The 16,101-nt window shown below is 53.8% G+C and overlaps 1 protein-coding gene across 3 annotated transcripts in view; it reads left to right on the top strand.

Annotated features, from left to right (window-relative positions):
* Nucleotides 1-4,961: 4,961 nt before the first annotated feature.
* PAK6 (p21 (RAC1) activated kinase 6) overlaps nt 4,962-16,101 on the top strand; it is a 38,180-nt gene continuing 27,040 nt past the window's right edge. The window contains exons 1-2 of one of the 3 annotated variants that reach the window (XM_017867914.1): nt 4,962-5,137; nt 6,575-6,657. The gene's annotated coding sequence lies outside the window, so the exon portion shown is untranslated. Of the gene's footprint in view, nt 6,094-6,574; nt 6,658-16,101 lie in introns of all 3 variants that reach the window. The other 2 variants (XM_017867924.1, XM_017867934.1) reach the window with 2 other exon arrangements.

The following is a 16,101-nucleotide window of genomic DNA, read 5'->3' as shown; positions in this document are numbered from 1 at the left end:
AGACCTTGCCAAATGGTGCCTTCCTGCTACCCTCTCTGGCTGTCTGCTGACATTGGCTACTTGTCTTGAGTCTTTTGTCACTTACTGTGCCCACCCTTGGCCCCTGCCAGCATCCTCCACACACCTTGCCCACAGGAGGACAGCGGGAGCAGGGCCACAGGGGAGGGCTTGCAAGGGACATATCTGACAAGGCCCTGAAACTTCCCTCCCACTGAGGACCCCAGGACTTCACTTAGTCATCCCCTACTTTGCTGCCAATACTTTGGGGGCAGGCAGATGTCCAGGAAGCGTCTGTTCCTCTGTACCCTCCTGGCCAAGGAAGGCACTTGAGAAAAATCTCTTAAAGGTAGAGACCCTGCTTCTGGCCTCGCTCTCCTGGAGGCGCAGGGCTGACGAGTGCCGCCAAGGTAAGGCCATCTCAGGAGTATGGGATATACATGCCTCCAGTGGCAACACCTCATTAATCAAGCCCTTCCTTTCCGGAACCTGCCCTGACTTGGGATGGTGGGAAGGAAGGAGGGCAGAATCTGTTCCTCCCTTCCTGGCCCTGCGGTGAGAGGCGCTGACTAGTGTAGGTGGATGGAGACAGGCCCATCAGAACGCCTGAGTGAGGCACCTTCTGTACATGCAGCACAAGCGGGTGTGCAGTGTGGGGAGGAATCTAAAGATCTAGAAAAATTTGGCAGCAAATGAATTTTACCCACACACTGGAGCCCTAGGCTTTGTTTCTAGAAGTTTTTATTATTCTTTAGGAAAACTTAGGAAGCACTGGTGTATGAAAATTTTTAGAACTTCATTGCTACATGGCCTTTCCAAAGACATCCCCAGATGGTTATTTTAAAACCATACAGTGGGACAAGGTTGATATAAACAGTTGTTCCAGCTGAATCCAACTCACCAAAATGATGCAGGTGAGGCAAATTACTTTTGAGACTGCAAGTACTGTATATGTCCATTAACAAAAACACAGTAAAAGACTAAGAAATTGTAAGGATACTGGCTTGGCTGATTCATGCTGCTGCAAATCCCTAGGAGCCAAGATTCAAAGGTAGAAATGTCTGTGGTGACAGCACCACCACTGCCTTTGACCAAATTACAGATCTGTCACACTCAGAGCTTGCTGCTAGCATGGGGCTGCCATCGGCAGCAAAGGGAACTCCATGGGTCTGTGAGGAGGAACAGCTGAGTTCCTGACTGCCTTTAATTTTCTCTGAGGCTTTGCTGAATCACCTAATCTCTTGGGGCTGTGGTTTTCTCACCTGTAGAAGGAGGGCCAGGGCTGATGTCCCTAGAGTGCCTTTCAGCTCTGGGATGCACGCATTCTAAGGAGGGTGGCTAGAGCACAGAACCTCTAAAGATGTTCATTCGTTCCTTCAACAAAGTTTACTTGAGCACCTGCCATGTGCTAAGCACCAGGGCCCACCACTGGCCCAGAGACGCAAGCATCTGCTGTCCTGCCCGCTGCAGCAGCAGCCACCTTTGCAGGCTAGTGGAGCCCCCTTTCTACAGCCTGTGGAAAAAAAACTGGTTCTAAATTTGCAGATCCTCTCATCAAATCAGGAAGTCATGAAACATGATATAATAGAGGAACTGATCTCAGTTTGCGCAGGCCATCAGTTTCACAAGACAGGAATCAAATATCAACAATGACTGATTATCACAGGAATTGAAAATAATTAGAAAAAGTGGCAGAGATGCTGTGGCAACCATTGGCTGGTCCCCTTTGGTCTCCAGCACCCATTCCCCCTTTGGTTTAGTAACAGCACCCTAACTTCCCTCCCTATATCGTGTGATAACGGAATAGGATACCCTCCCTGAGAAACAGGCATACGACCTGAGCCAGCCAATCAGACTCCTTCCCTGCAAGGATGCACTAGGTGGACAGCATGGTGGGAGCACCTCTCATCCAGGCAGGGGTGATCTGTGGGACTGCAGTCAGTCCTGACGCTTAAGAGACCCCAGGACTGCCATAGCTTCTGTCCTGGACTTGATTCTCCACGCTGACAGAGAACCTGACTGATGCAGATTCAGGGGAGGTGGTTTGTTTTGTTCTCAGTTCCTTTCATGAAATGGCTATTATCTCTGCTAGCTACTATAGCAGAAATCTGGAAAACATTTTTCTTGATTTATGAAATTACTGATGTTTCTGCAGGAATTTCTGCCTGCTTCTCATAAACAGGCAGAAACTTAGAAATGTTACATTTCTTAAAGAGAGTCATGGTAATTATTATCTGAAAAAGATGATAGTGGTTTGAATTTAACGTAATGTACTCTATCTCCTGCCTTAGTGCCCTCACATTGTCATGCTGCCCTCCCTCTAACAACATTTCTGAAAATTTGAAAGACACGAGGGAAGAAAAAGTATTTTCCACATCCCCACATTTTTGCCTTAAAGTGGAATTTGTAGAGGAAAATGTGCAAATGTACAAGTTGTAAGTGCTCTCCATAGCTCTTGGGTTTCTATTATTAGGTTTTGTTTGTTTGTTTTGAGACTGAGCCTCGTTCTGTTGCTGCCCAGGCTGGAGTGCAATGGCGCAATCTGCTCACAGCAAACTCCACCTCCTGGGTTCGAGCAATTCACCTGCCTCAGCCTCCTGAGTAGCTGAGATTACAGGCGTCCACCACCACACCCTGCTCATTATTGTATTTTTAGTAGAGATGAGGTTTCGCCACGTTGGCCAGGCTGGTCTCGAACTCCTGACCTCAAGTGATCCACCCGCCTCGGCCTCCGAAAGTGCTGGGATTACAGGTGTGTGCCACTGCGCCTGACCTATTATTAGTTTTAAAAGCATACACTCCTTTATTTTTAATTTTGTATTGTTTAAATACAACAATACATGTTCACTGAAACAATGCAAGAGTGTAAAAAGTCCAAAGTGAAAGACCCCTGTCACCAGCACTCCTATTTCCAAGGATAACCATATTGACAGTTTGTGGTTTAAACATACAGATACAGAAATATCTTTAAATAAAAAACTTATATGAGATTATGCCATCTCATATTTTCAAGTTAACATTGATCAACGTGGTCTTTTCTCTCAACTATGGTGGTCATCCTTCCTCATACATACAGACTGACCAAACTCATTCATTTTAAGGCTGCAGATACTTCATTGCATGGGAATGTATCATCCTGTATTAATCTGTCACCCAATTAATCTGCCCAATTGATGCACATTTTGGTGGCTTCCAGTTCTTTGCAGTTACAAACAGTGCTACCATGAATATTCTTATACCAATATCTTCAGGCCGATGTGCAACTATTTCTTAACTTGGATTCCTAGAAGTGCATTTGCTGGATCAAGTACATACACATTTTGAAATTTTGGTCAAAACTGTAAAATTGCCCCCCAAGAAGACTGTACCGATTCACTCTCCCACCTGCCTTTTTTTTTTTTTTTTTTTTCACTGTATTATGGCAGGGAGTTGTATATCCCTTTTGTTTTGGTTTGCATTTCCTGGATCATTCATTAGTGAGACAGAGCAGAAGTGGATTATATGTAAGTTTACACACAAAATTACATGGAGATACAAAAAGAAGAAAAATACAGCGTTCCTCTTCAAAGCGAACTGATAGTTAGAGGGATGTGTTTCATATTCTCCTGCCTCAGCCTCCCGAGTAGCTGGGATTACAGGCACACGCCACCACGCCTGGCTAATTTTTGTATTTTTAGTAGAACGGGGTTTCACCATGTTGGCCAGGCTGGTCTCGATCTCTTGACCTCATGATCCATCCGCCTCGGCCTCCCAAAGTGCTGGGATTACAGGTGTGAGCCATCGTGCCCAGCCACAAATTGAAATTCTTATGTTTAATGCCATGATATCTAACACTGCATTCAATCAAAATGTCTACGCATGCAGCCTGAGACCTTTGCGCAGAAGGTGCCTAGGGTCATGGTTTGGGAAGATTAATCTGCCACCAGTGGAGGGGTGGATAAAAACTAATGTTTATTGGGATCAAGATGAGCAGTCTCTGTGCCAGAAACTTTATTCATTTAATTCCCACAGCCCTGTGAGGCAGGTGAAATCATCACCATTTTATGGATGAGGAAATTGAAGTTCAATTGGTTCAATAACATGCCAACGGTCACTCAACTGACGAACAGTGGAGCTCAGATGCGGAAGACTGAAAACTCAGAGCCTGGGCTTTTAACCAAACACCACATGGCTTCGCTACAGAAGAAAGTTAGAGTTTTCAAAAATAAAATGTGGAGCCGGGTGCCACCTTGGATATAAGGGACTGGGGGACGGAAAGAGTCAAGAACTCCCAGGCTTCCCTGTGGCTGTCAATAGCCAGTGGGTCCTGGCAGTGGGAGCTGGGCCATCAGAGGTGGCGCCTGAAGTGGGGCAGGCACAAAATGGGTTTTGGGGCCAGCGTTTGCCCAGGTGATGGTCAAAGCCACAGAAAAAAGGTGTTTTGATGGAGTGGTGGCTGAATGTGGGGAGAGATGAGCAGGGGACCAAGCCTGGAGCTTGGGGAGCCCACAATTGGACACTGGGAGAAGAAAAGGGGCCAGCGGAGGAGACACTGAGGCTAGGAATGGGAAGGGCACTGTGGAAGTCTGGGCTCCACCTGGCGCTCCGGGGAGCTGGTGGGGGGCACATCAAAGAGCTCAAGCTGCCTCACCAGCAAATGCCTCTGTTTTTGACCAGTGAAATAAAGGCACCCAGTTAAGTAACTGGTTTCTGGTTCCTGCCAACCCAGGAAGCCGGCACCGGCCCTGCCTCACATCCCGTGTGCCACTCTCGCCTTCGAAGCAAAACCAGCTGAGGCCAGCACCTGCCAGGTCTGAATGCGCAGCTCCAAGTTCTGGGGGGTGGGGGTGGGGTGAGCCAAGGAGGTCTGGCTTCTCTAGGGCAAGGGTAGGGAGGACAGTAGGGAGGCTCACCCTGAGCCCGCAGGCAGCCCTTCCTCCTTCTCCCCTTCAGCAAAGAAAGGCAGAGAAAAACGTGTTTTTATAAATAGCTCCAGCCCCAGCTGATTTGTAAATTCCGTGGGTTTTTTTTTCTGTCAATGACATCACCTTCCTCCCCATGGCAACCCCCGACGATATCAAAATTGCCAAGCAACGTTGGAGCAGCTCGGCGCCCCAAACGAGCAGGTCGATGCCTGAGGATTTAATGGAGAAATCCCAAAGTGAGCCGGGGCGCACGGTGGAGGAGGGGCGCGCCGCAGCCGGGGCCGCCAGGCCCTGATGGGCGGGAGCGGGGTGGAGCGGCCTCGCCTGACAGCCCCGGGCGCTGGGCTCCGCGGCCACACTCTGGAGACAGTCACGGTCCAGGCAGGTGGGGGAGGGCGCTGCTCCCGTCCTGATGTACCAGGAGCCGCCAGCAGCCATCCAGGTGACTAAGCCGGCCCACTAGCACTGAGTCACCGCCCGCCTGGAGCTGTTCTTGCTTCTCCTTTGCATCTGATTATTTTGGGAGCTGGAAACTTGGAGCTGCACCTGAGTCCCGCCCCTTCTAGCTCTCCCCTCCCTACCTTGGGCTCCAGGAAGATGGGACTTGCTGTGAGTCTGCTGCCACCCGCTAAAGATATGGAAGACGCTGTGGGGGCCAGAGGTGCCCGGGGGGCTGTGGCAGCAGGCAGAGTGCAATAGCAGATATGGTGGTCAGGCTGCCCGTGTGTGTCCTCTGGAGGTGTAAGGACAGAAGGGCAGTCTTGTCCGAGCTGACTGGAGTCCTCCCGGGCTGGCTGTGAACTCATCTCCCACGGGGATGTTTCTGTAAAGGAGTGGCTTCTGGGGTCGGAGTGGCATTTGGAGAGCGAGGCTGGATTGGCTTAGGCTGGCCTGGGCAGGTAGGTGGCTCTATGCTGGGCGTGGACCCACGTGTGCGTGAGTGCGAGAGTGTGTAAGCCAGTGTGTGTGCCGTCCGCCTGCTGGGGACAGCAGCTGGGTCCAGCAGAGAGCTGGCTGGGGGCCTGACAGCAGTTTATCCTAACTGATGGTGGGTGGGCGCAGGCCCTGAGATGGGCATCAGGGAGAGGGGACGCCAGACACACGGCCTGAGCAGGGTGAGGAGCAGCTGCCAGCCCCGGCAGGCCCAGGCCCTGTCTGGGTGCACAGGACTGAGACACAGCAACATGCCCAGGTAGGAAGCCTTCCGGAGGGGCTGGCCAGGGTGAGAGCCCATCACTGGGGGGCTGGGCTGCCCCTTCATCCTGGCAGGTCTGGGTACCAAGGAAACAGCTTCCTACCAAGAACCTTGTCACTCTCTTAGGCAGAGCCAGTCAGCACCCATGTGTGTCTCTGCTGAGCTCGCAGGGACACCATTCAGTGAGAAGGGTGCTGGCCAGGGCATGGCTTCCCCATGATCAGGACCCAGCGGGTGCCACCCTCAAGCCCCTGGTCCCCACAGGGCATGCCCCAGTGTGTGTCAGGAGGGGGGAGGTCCCACCTCCCCACACAGCTGGCAGCTTTGCGGGCACCAGTGAGTAAGCTGCCAGAGGGAGGGAGGCTGTGTGCCCACAGAGGCAGGACGACACCAACCAGGAGCCTTCAGGAAAAGAGGCTGGGTGAAAAAAGCACTGAGGTTTTCTTTTCCTTTTTTTTTTTTTCTATTTTGCCTGAAGGGAGTGCCGCTTCCTGGGCTAGAAACAAGCACCAGCCTGCAGTGGAGAACGCGGGGCCCCGCTGCCCAGAAGGAGCGGCCACGGTAAGGTTCCCCTGCCGCTGCATGCTCTGGATTCCTGGGCTAGGGACAGGGGTGCTAAGGTGCCCAGGCTGCCTCCCACCTGGGACAGGGAGGCTGACTCCACAGCTGTGGGTTCCTGGGTCAAGGAGCTCCACTCCCAACCCGACCTGCCACCCTCTTTCCAGATTGATTGTGAAACAGTCCAATCCCAACTAGACGCTGGCTCCCTAGCTAGAGGGAGAGGTGCTTGTTTCTGCTGTTCCTGCATGTACTTCCTGCCCCTTCTGGGCCAAGCCAGTGTCACCAGGACACCCCTATACCAGGCCCCTCTCACTGTACTGCCTCTGGGACATTTCCCTTGTGTATTCATTCCACAAATATTTAGGGAGCACTGCTGGGTTCCAGGCTCCAAGTCACACCCTTTTGCTGGGTTTCACCTGGCACAGATTCTGACTCTGAAACTCAGTGTCAGGGCAAGTTCAGGGAGCTGCCTGGCTGAGCATGGTCACTCCTCACAGGCCTTGGGCTCCCCACCCCTGCTGCAGGGTGGATGCCTGGTCAGCTTTGGAGACATCAGGCCCAGTGAGCTTGGGTTTATAAAGCACTGGGCCCCACCAGGAAGCCAGGCTAATGTCCTGCGGTCTCCAGTTTTCCTTTCCCTGGCATCATACACCAAGAGGTTTGTGCGGTTCTGCTTGGGGTCTTCCTGAGGCTGGTTCTGGTGGGAACTGGGCTGCAGGAGGAGAGGATGAGCTTAGGAGGCGTGTGGCCCCAGGCCTGGTGGGCCTGGGACTCAGCCCCACGGGAGCTCATCGAGCTGGGGTTGAAGCATTTGGGGCAAGCAAGGAGTCCCCTCTGCAGGCAGACTTCCCTGGTGGTTGTCCTGGCCAGGCTTGGAGGTGGTACCTGGGAGCCCTAGTGAGCAGAGCGACTGGTCAGGGAAGGGTCAGCGCCAGAGGCAAGCCCTTCTGGGAGCAGCTGATTTAGATGGAAGCTCTGCGCACCTGAGATGGGGAGTGTGGGGACTGCACGGCCTGTCCAGCGCCCCGAGGACAAACGGAAGCCCTCCTGGACTTGCCAGACACAGGGAGGATGCAGTGGGTGGGGTGTCCAGCCAAGGAAAGCCCACTCTGTGCACAACTCCTAAGGATGACCAAAAAATTCCCCATCCTGGAGGAACATGTGCACTCAGAGGCAGGAGGAACCCGTAAGTGTCTCTCACGCCAGTGAATTCCCACACCTGGCTCCCGGATGAGGAGAATGACCCAGCTGTGGGGTATCTCCTGCTGCCTCACAAAAGGTGACTCTGTGCCTAGGAGTCTTCCACGAATGCAGAGCTGAGCAGGGGCTGCTGCCCAGTTGGGGCAGAGGGGCCGAGGCTGTTGAGCACCAGGCAGACAGCAGGCCAGCAGCGGGCAGCAGGCTGGGCCAGGAGGGAGCAGAGAGTACGGGCCAGTGCAGGCTGGGCAGGAGAGGAAAAGGCGCCTGGGGTCCTGAGGGCTCAGGGAGGACTCCAGACAGCTGACCTTCTTATGCCAGCCCACTTCTGTGGGAGAGGTCCCCTGCATAGGGGACTGGGCAGGGAAGAGGCTGAGACACTGAAAGACTGAATTCCTCACCCAAATGGCCCAGAGATGCCCACTGCACACAGTGTCCTGGGTGCGGAAGGCAGGAAGGACTCATGGGAGGCTGTCCTGTGGACTGAAGCAGAAGGTCCTTCCCGTAAGATGCCGTCACCCTGAGCAGGAAGGCCCAGGCTGCGGAAGCAGTGCCTGAGACCTGAGCAGCAGGAAGGATGCCAGTAAAGCTCATCAGGAGGCATCTGTCTGCCTGCACCTAGCGGGCCTCAAGGAGAGAGCTTGGCAGACTAGCCAGCAGGTTGGGGTGGAGCATTGCAAATGCTTCTGACGGCAGAATGAGTTCCCAACTTGCTGAAGCCAAGGCTGGCCCTCCTGCCCAGGGCGAGCAGTCTGCCTGGGCCTGGGAAGCTGCCCCCTTCTGAGAGCTCAGCCCTAGGGCCCAGGAAGGGCTAAGGCGAGCAGAGTGAGGTGTGAGATAGAGGGGACCGTGTCTTTTCCTGGCAGGGTGTGGGGTCCGGCCGCACCTTGTTCTGACGCACAGGCTGCCAAGCAGATGACAGCCATGGCCTGCCTACTAGGTACAAGCACTGGTGGCAGGAAGAGGGGGTGGACCAGGCAGGACAGAGCTCGTGCCCTGGGGATGCTTATAGCCCTGGAGCAGAGCAGTGGAGAGGAAAGCTGAGCTGAGCGTGGGGCCAACTGCACCAGAAACAAGCGGAGCCACACAACCACAATCAGCCCCCGGGCGGCTTCGTCCTTTTGCCCACTCTGTGTCCCAGACTCATCGCTGAACTTGGCAGCCATGACCCATCCAGCCCAGATAATTTATACATTTACACCAACACTGGGCAATGGTTCTTAACATAGAACTTTATAAAGATGGACAAAACAGATAACTTGAGAATGACAAAGGAAGAAGCAGCTTCTATCTGCAGTTGCAGGAGGAGGTGAAGGCTGGGGGAGACAGACCAGGGCGGGAAGAGGCAGGACGGTGGTTGGTTAACATGAAGTCAGCAGCGTGAGCCTCAGGCCCGGTGCTGCCTCTTCCTGGTGACTCGGGCAAGTTACTTCATGTCTCTGGGTCTCAATTTCCTCTCCTGTCCAACAGAGATAATTATAGTACCTACGAGTTAGGGTTGTTGAGAAGATTAAATAAGATAATAAGTGAATGCTCTGAACGGCATGACCGGCACGTACGTACATGTTCAGCAAGAGATAACTATTATCACTGTGATGATAACTGGTGTCAGAGGAACGAAGTGCCAGGAGAGACCATACCTTGTTCAGGGGAATCAGGAAAGGCTTCACGGAGGAGGTGACTTTGAAAGAACCCTCCTCCGAGGAGAAACGAAAGCTCTCAGAATGCCCGGGAAAGCTGGGAAGAAACAATCATGTCAGGTCTATTTTTTTCCCAAATAGCACATTGTTTGTCCACTGAGACTTCCTAAGGAATAACTTGAGATTCCTCCTTCTGGGGTCTAGACTTGGAGATCTTGAGGACTTGAAGTGGGCTGCCCCTGGTGAAGGGATCGAGAGCCCAGCTGTGGCCCTGGCTCTACTCCTTTTGGGGCCTGGAAGCTTTTTTCACATGCTGGCCCTAACTCCATGAGGAACTGCGTTCTGCTGCGTCCCATCTAAAGCCTACACTTGGCGATGCGGCAGGCAGAGGGGCCAGACCGGGCCGCGGCAGGCTCCGGACCACCCTGGCAAGTGATTTAGAAATGCCTAGTAATCGTGGCCCAGGCGCTGTGGTTCATGCCTGTAATCCCAGCGCTTTGGGAGGCTGAGGTGGGCAGATCACGAGGTCAATAGATTGAGACCATCCTGGCCAACATGGTGAAACCCCATCTCTACCAAANTTTTTTTTTTTTTTTTTTTTTGAGATGGAGTTTCGCTCTTGTTGCCTAGCCTGGAGTGCAGTGCCGCGATCTTGGCTCTATGCAACCTCCGCCTCCCAGGTTCAAGCGATTCTCCTGCCTCAGCCTCCCGAGTAGGTGGGATTACAGGCACCCACCACCACACCCGGTTAATTTTTGTATTTTTAGTAGAGATGGGGTTTCACCATGTTGGCCAGGCTGATCTCAAACTCCTGACCTCAGGTGATCTGCCCGCCTCGGCCTCCCAAAATGCTGGGATTACAGGTGTGAGCCACCACACCCAGCCTGTTTTTTCTACAAAGGGTTATCTGTTCTGTGAATTTAGGAAAGGTAATCCTAAAGCCTGTTCACCTAAGAAAAACGAGGCAACCCCAGAGCATGACAGGCTTTCTTGGGCTGGGGGAACTCACATGCGAAAAAAACAGGTTCCCTCATAACCACACGAGAGGCTGCAACCGCCTCGGCCCCAGCAAAGGGACACCTCTGCTGGCCAGCATTTCCTACTAAACCTCATTACGACACATCAGGCAGGCCAGAGACCCATGTATTCACAGAGGGACAGTGACGACTTTTTTTGTACACCTGTGGATTCTCTGTGGCAACCTATTCCCCAAAAGTGCTGTCTCGGTCAGCAAATCCCAGTGTCTCTCTGCCCAGGCAACAGTCTCTTGTGCTCTGGTCTGCCCACAGCCTCCATGCATGCAGCTCCTTGGGCCTCTTGCTATGGGGCCAGAAGCAGAGCTGTGTCCTTCAGGCTGTCAAGGACCTGGCTAGGGAATCCTCTGGGTGTCCAGGGAAGCAGGATCAGAAAGCTCAGTTCAGCTGGGGCTGTGTTTTAATCTCTGATCCCAGTGCAGCGGGGACCAGCCCGCTGAACTCAGGGCAGACAGCAACAAACCAGTCACCTCTCCCGAGGTCTGTTGCCTGCCTGCCTGCCTGCCTGGTGACCAGGACTCCTGAAGGCTGCAGCAGCCACAGAATTAGAACTTTAAAACCGGGAAGACTGGTTATGTGGCTCAGCTTCCTGGCCTGAAGAGGCTCCAGCCTCCATTTTCTTTCTTTGAGCTTAGGGAATTGTGCAAGAAAGCACAGAGGGTGGAGGGAGTGAGGGGACCACTTATGCCACAGCCTCCTGCACCACCAGAGCACAGTGGTGGAGCTCCTCACAGCAAGGAGGAGCTCTGAGGCGGAAAAGGCTGTCCCAGGAATGAGCTGGCCATCTCAGATTGCTGTAGCACATTCAAGCAGAGGGAGTCCCCAGAGGATGTTTCATCCAGCCCCCATAATTTTAAAGCGGGAAAGAGGTCCAGAGAAGGAAAGTGGGAACTGAGGCCACACAGCTAACTAATGGCAGGGTGAGTTTCCAGCCCAGGGATCCTCAGCTGCCTGCCCAGCACTCTTGCTACCCAGACTGCCCCCTACCCCGCCCCCGTGCTACCAAGGGCACATGCAGGAGGAGGCAGCAGTCACTGGGTAACCTGATGGATTGGGAGACGCAGCCTGGCCTGACACATTGGGAGTCTGGGCAGGTCCCTTCCCTCCTGGGTGCCTCCTGCCATCCCCCCAGCATCCTGCTAGACCTGAAACCACAGCCCAGCCCATGCTTGTCAGTCAAGTGCTTCCCGAGGACGAACTTTGCACACGGCACCCAGGCCACTCTTGGGTACCAGGCCACTCTCTGATGAAGAGATCTAACTAATTTATGAATGGATTGATTCAAGTTCTTTTTATCCCAGGTAACTTCATGTCTTAAGCCAAAGAAGGGAGTCATGATGAGTGTCAGAGATGAAACAGAGGTTCTGGGGCGGAGGGTAGGGGAGGCACCTGGGAGGCCCTGTTCCTCAGGTGATCTTCTGATCAGTGTAGACTTTTGACCCCAGGCAGGCATTTACTTGTCCAATAGCCACCATCAGAGGTCAGTTCCCAGAGGCAGGAGGCCTGTCACTTGTCGCCGGTCACCAGGCCCAAGCTAGACAAGAAAACCTTTTCTATTCCACTAGAGTGGATCCTGCTGGAAGACGATGTGTCTGGGATCCAGAAAGGTGGGGAGAGGTAGAGGTCTCAGATCCTGGGGAGGGATGGAGCCGGCCCCGGGGGGAAGAATGCAAGGCCACGAGTGAGCAGCATTCAGAGCTCCTGTGACGAGAGGGTGGTCAGGACAGGAGGAGGGGCTGCCTCATGGACGATGAGGTCCATCATCCTAGCAGAGGCTGTTGTACCAGCCGCTGGTGAGGGTATGGCAGTGGTGTTACCAGGACCCTGCTTTGTCAGCGTTCAACTAAATGTCCCAGCAGGCCAACCACCCCTGCAGTAGTCCAGGGGCTCTGTCCGGTGTGTGCCAGAATACTGGGGAAGGGAGGAAACTGAGAAGCGTGGCAGCACAGCACAGATCCGCCATGTGGCCGTTAGGCCATGCCTTCTGACCCAGGGCACATGCAGAGGTCCACAGACTCTAGGACCAGCTAGTTAGAGTTCCTAGGGGGCCGCACAGCCCAGAGTGTGTGTGTTCTGTGCATCTGGAACTAAGGTGTTCTGCCCAAAGTGTTGGAGGTGGGCCTCAGGCAACAAATACCCTGCTTTCTCACACCCTTTTCTTCCTTGGAGCTTGGGCCTGGGCCCTCACCTAGTCAGGCACAGGCCTCCGCTCCCTCACGCTCACCTGTCCTTCCTGAAAGTCAGCCACTGGGCTCCACGCAGGAGCGTCACAGTCACAGCCCTCCCCCAATCTCAGACCTGGGGCAGTCGCTGGAAGCTCAGAAGGGAGAAGACAAGACAAAGTTTCCCATTCAAGAAGGCATCCAGCTATTAGTTCTCCCAGCAAAAATGCCAGCCAGAGAGCTGAACTGCCAGCAAAAGATATTTGGATGAAAGTTTGGAGGCCATTAAGAGCAGGCGCTGCAAAACAATTGTAGCGAGAAGATATTAAATGAATCCATCATGTCTCTAAAATGAGTGTCCTTACCACAGATCTGGCTCTTGCTGTTCCCCAGCCCTTCCCAGGGTAGCCCAGGATGCACCTGGGATGGGCGCCACAGCCTGCAATGGTCCCTGCATCTGAGGGGCTCCTCCCAGGTCACCAGGCCCCTTTGGGACTGTCAAGCAAGTTTAGCCCCCAGTGTCAGCTTGTGTTTGGAGAGGATGGTTTTATAGATTCTCGTTGGCACAGGAAGCCTAGTACACATGCAGAACCTGAGAGAAAGGCAGGCAGAGAGAGAGAGGCTCGAGGTTCTGCTGAGGCCCAGGGTATCAGCAGGACATGTCTGTCCAGCAGTCAGGCAGGGACCAATGGGCTTTTCCAAAACACCTAACCAGGCCCCAGACAGTGCTACTCCCTAGCGCTGGGCTCTCTTTTCGGAATCTGGGGTGAACAGACCTGTTGGGTTGATTTAGTAGCAAGTGGTAGTAGCCTTGTTTTCTGGACGAATCCTGGGATTCGACTCCGTGGCACATCAAACCAAGCTCCAGTGTGCACGCCCGGGGTCGGGGAGGGGAGCTTTCTCCTTGGTCCCTTCCGCAACTGTGAGGGCTGAGGGTTAAGAACCTCTCACCCCGTTTGGGGGTGCTGCTCCTCCATACTTCTGTATCCCAATGCTCTAGACCTCATTATTCCACCACCCTCCCAAGGGAGGGAGATACTCTTTCCATTACACGCATCAGGAAACTGAGGCCAGAGACATGCCATAAGTCTCGAGAGGCAAGAGAGCTCCCATCCGCAGGACTCCACGGCTCTGCAGCTAGACTCCATCAACTTCTCTCCTGCCTGGGGGCCCCAAGGGCCTGGCAGCGTCAGCTCCCTAGGCTCACACTTCCAGATGCGCGGAGGTCCGGAGGTTTGCACCTCCCTCTTAGTCCCATCAGCAGAGAGAGATGGGTGGTCCCATCGGGGTGAGGAGCAGGAAGAAGCAGGTGCCGGGCAGCCTGGAGGAGAGTGGGAGGAAGGGATTTTCCCCCAAGAGTGCCTCTCTCCCAGGCCTCGGGCTCCAGGGTGAGTGGGCGGGGACCCCTCTGGGAGCCTCGGCTCCTCAGGGCTCCTCCTGCCAAGCATCCAGCACACGTGCCCCCACCTCCCTGGCAGGTCCTGCCTGAGGGCCTGAGGCGGCTGGGCCGCTGGGTCTGTGAAGGTCAGGCGTGGGATGCAGGAACTTCAGGCAGGGTGCTGGCTTGTGGCCAGGAAAGCCTAGCACCTGATTCCTAGCAGGGAACTCAGTGACAGAGTGGGGGAACCTGAGGACCCCTCTGCCCCTCACACCCAGTGCCATGTGGGGGTCCTCATATGTTACTCAGAAACAGGGAGGGACAGTCCCCTACCCCACCCCAGCCCTCTTGTGTCTCATGTGACAGCCTTCCTGGGCAGTGATTTTTTAAAAATACAAATGCCTTATATTAAGGTCTGAGTTGGTCTCTCCCCACTGCCTGTTCAAACATTCCATGGCGCCAGCAGCCATGAGAGAACCAGCTGTGGGGTCAGATACACTTCCATTCAAATGCCAGCTCCTCCACTCAGTAACTGGCTTACATAGTCTTTCTGGACTGGATAACAAAATACTGTGGACTGGTGGTTTATAAACAACAGAAATTTATTTCTCACAGTTCTGGAAGCTGAGAAGCCCAAGAGCAAGATGCTGGCAGATCTGGTGTCTGGGGAGGGCCTGCGTCCAGGTTCAGAGGTGGCTGTCTTTTTGCTACAATCTCACATGATGGAAAGGGCCAGGGATCTCTCTGGGGGCCTCTTTCATAAAGGCATGAAGCCCATTCATGAGGGCCCTGCTTTTGTGACTTAATCACCTGCCAACAACCCCACCTCCTAATACCCTCGTATTGGTGATTAGGTTTCAACAAATGAATCTTGGGGGGGGACATAGGTTTCAACAGATGACTCTTGGGGGGACACAAACATTCAGTCTATAGCAGTAATTAGGACACCTTCAGCTGTTCTTTAACCGCCCCGGGCCTCAGTTTCCTCATTCGTCAAATGTGAATAATGAGTGTACAGGACTTCCATCCCAGGGTTGTTGTGAAGACTAAGGGAGGTAGCACAGGTACATAGCTTTGTACGGGGCCTGGTCCACGGGAAGCATGCCATCATTGGCAGCCATTATTATTTCTATTATTAGGGGAGGGCGGAGTCGCCCAATGGAAGGAGGCTGGAAGGAGTAAAAGAGCTAGTTAGTCGCCTTCCTCATCCCCAGGAAGCTTTTCAAGTCATGGAGCAGAAAGATGCAGGGAAGGGATAATGTGTTTGTCTTTCTAAACCACAAGCTGATCCCTATCTTTCCTCTTTGGCCCTAGCCCGAGCACTCAGCCCTGGCTGTTGGCGCTCAGATGTTACAACAGGCCCCGACAGCCACAGGCTGAGGGAGAACCGGGAAGTACCTGCCCCACCCGACGTGCCCGCCTTGCTGCCCTCCCAGACCATACTGGTCTGCCAATACCTCCGAGATGGCACCACTCCAAGAGCCATGTCCCGTGGTGAAATGTCTGTTTTGGGTGTCTCTTCCAGAGCTCCTACCCAATTTGTAGAATGGGAGTGCCTGGACAATTCCTTCAACCAGAAGGTCTGTGCCAGCAGCCAAGGTTCCTCAAAGGAGGATGTGCCTGGCGCTCCCTGTGCTCAGCATGGCAACCTGGGAACAAGGCAGAGGGTGGCACGTGGACGCTGCAGGAGACACTGTCCCCAGACTGCTCCTGACACTTCCCGTGCTGTTGTTCTACCCTTTCCTCCCGGGCAGGGCTGAACTGGGCATGGATCAGAGGAGAATAGAGAAGGGAGAGAGTCACACACAGGAATGAATCACTCAGGACCTACCCTCAATGGATGATTCAGTGTGGATCCCCAGCTGTCTCAATGTGTGGGGAGGGGGGCGGCAACGGGGGGGACCATGCAACCCAGTGCAGCTGAACTTCACGTAGATGAGACTGGAAGTGCAAAAAACTGGTGCTGTGATGGACCTGAGGGATTCCCCAGTGTAGTCTTATATCCAGTTCTCTGGCCTACCTGACTGACAGTT

The sequence above is a fragment of the Rhinopithecus bieti genome, unplaced genomic scaffold, assembly GCF_001698545.2.
Source record: "Rhinopithecus bieti isolate Rb0 unplaced genomic scaffold, ASM169854v2 scaffold_115, whole genome shotgun sequence".
NCBI lineage: Eukaryota > Metazoa > Chordata > Mammalia > Primates > Cercopithecidae > Rhinopithecus > Rhinopithecus bieti.
The sequence above is the reverse complement of the archived record's forward strand: the minus strand, read 5'-3'. Positions and strand labels throughout refer to the sequence as shown.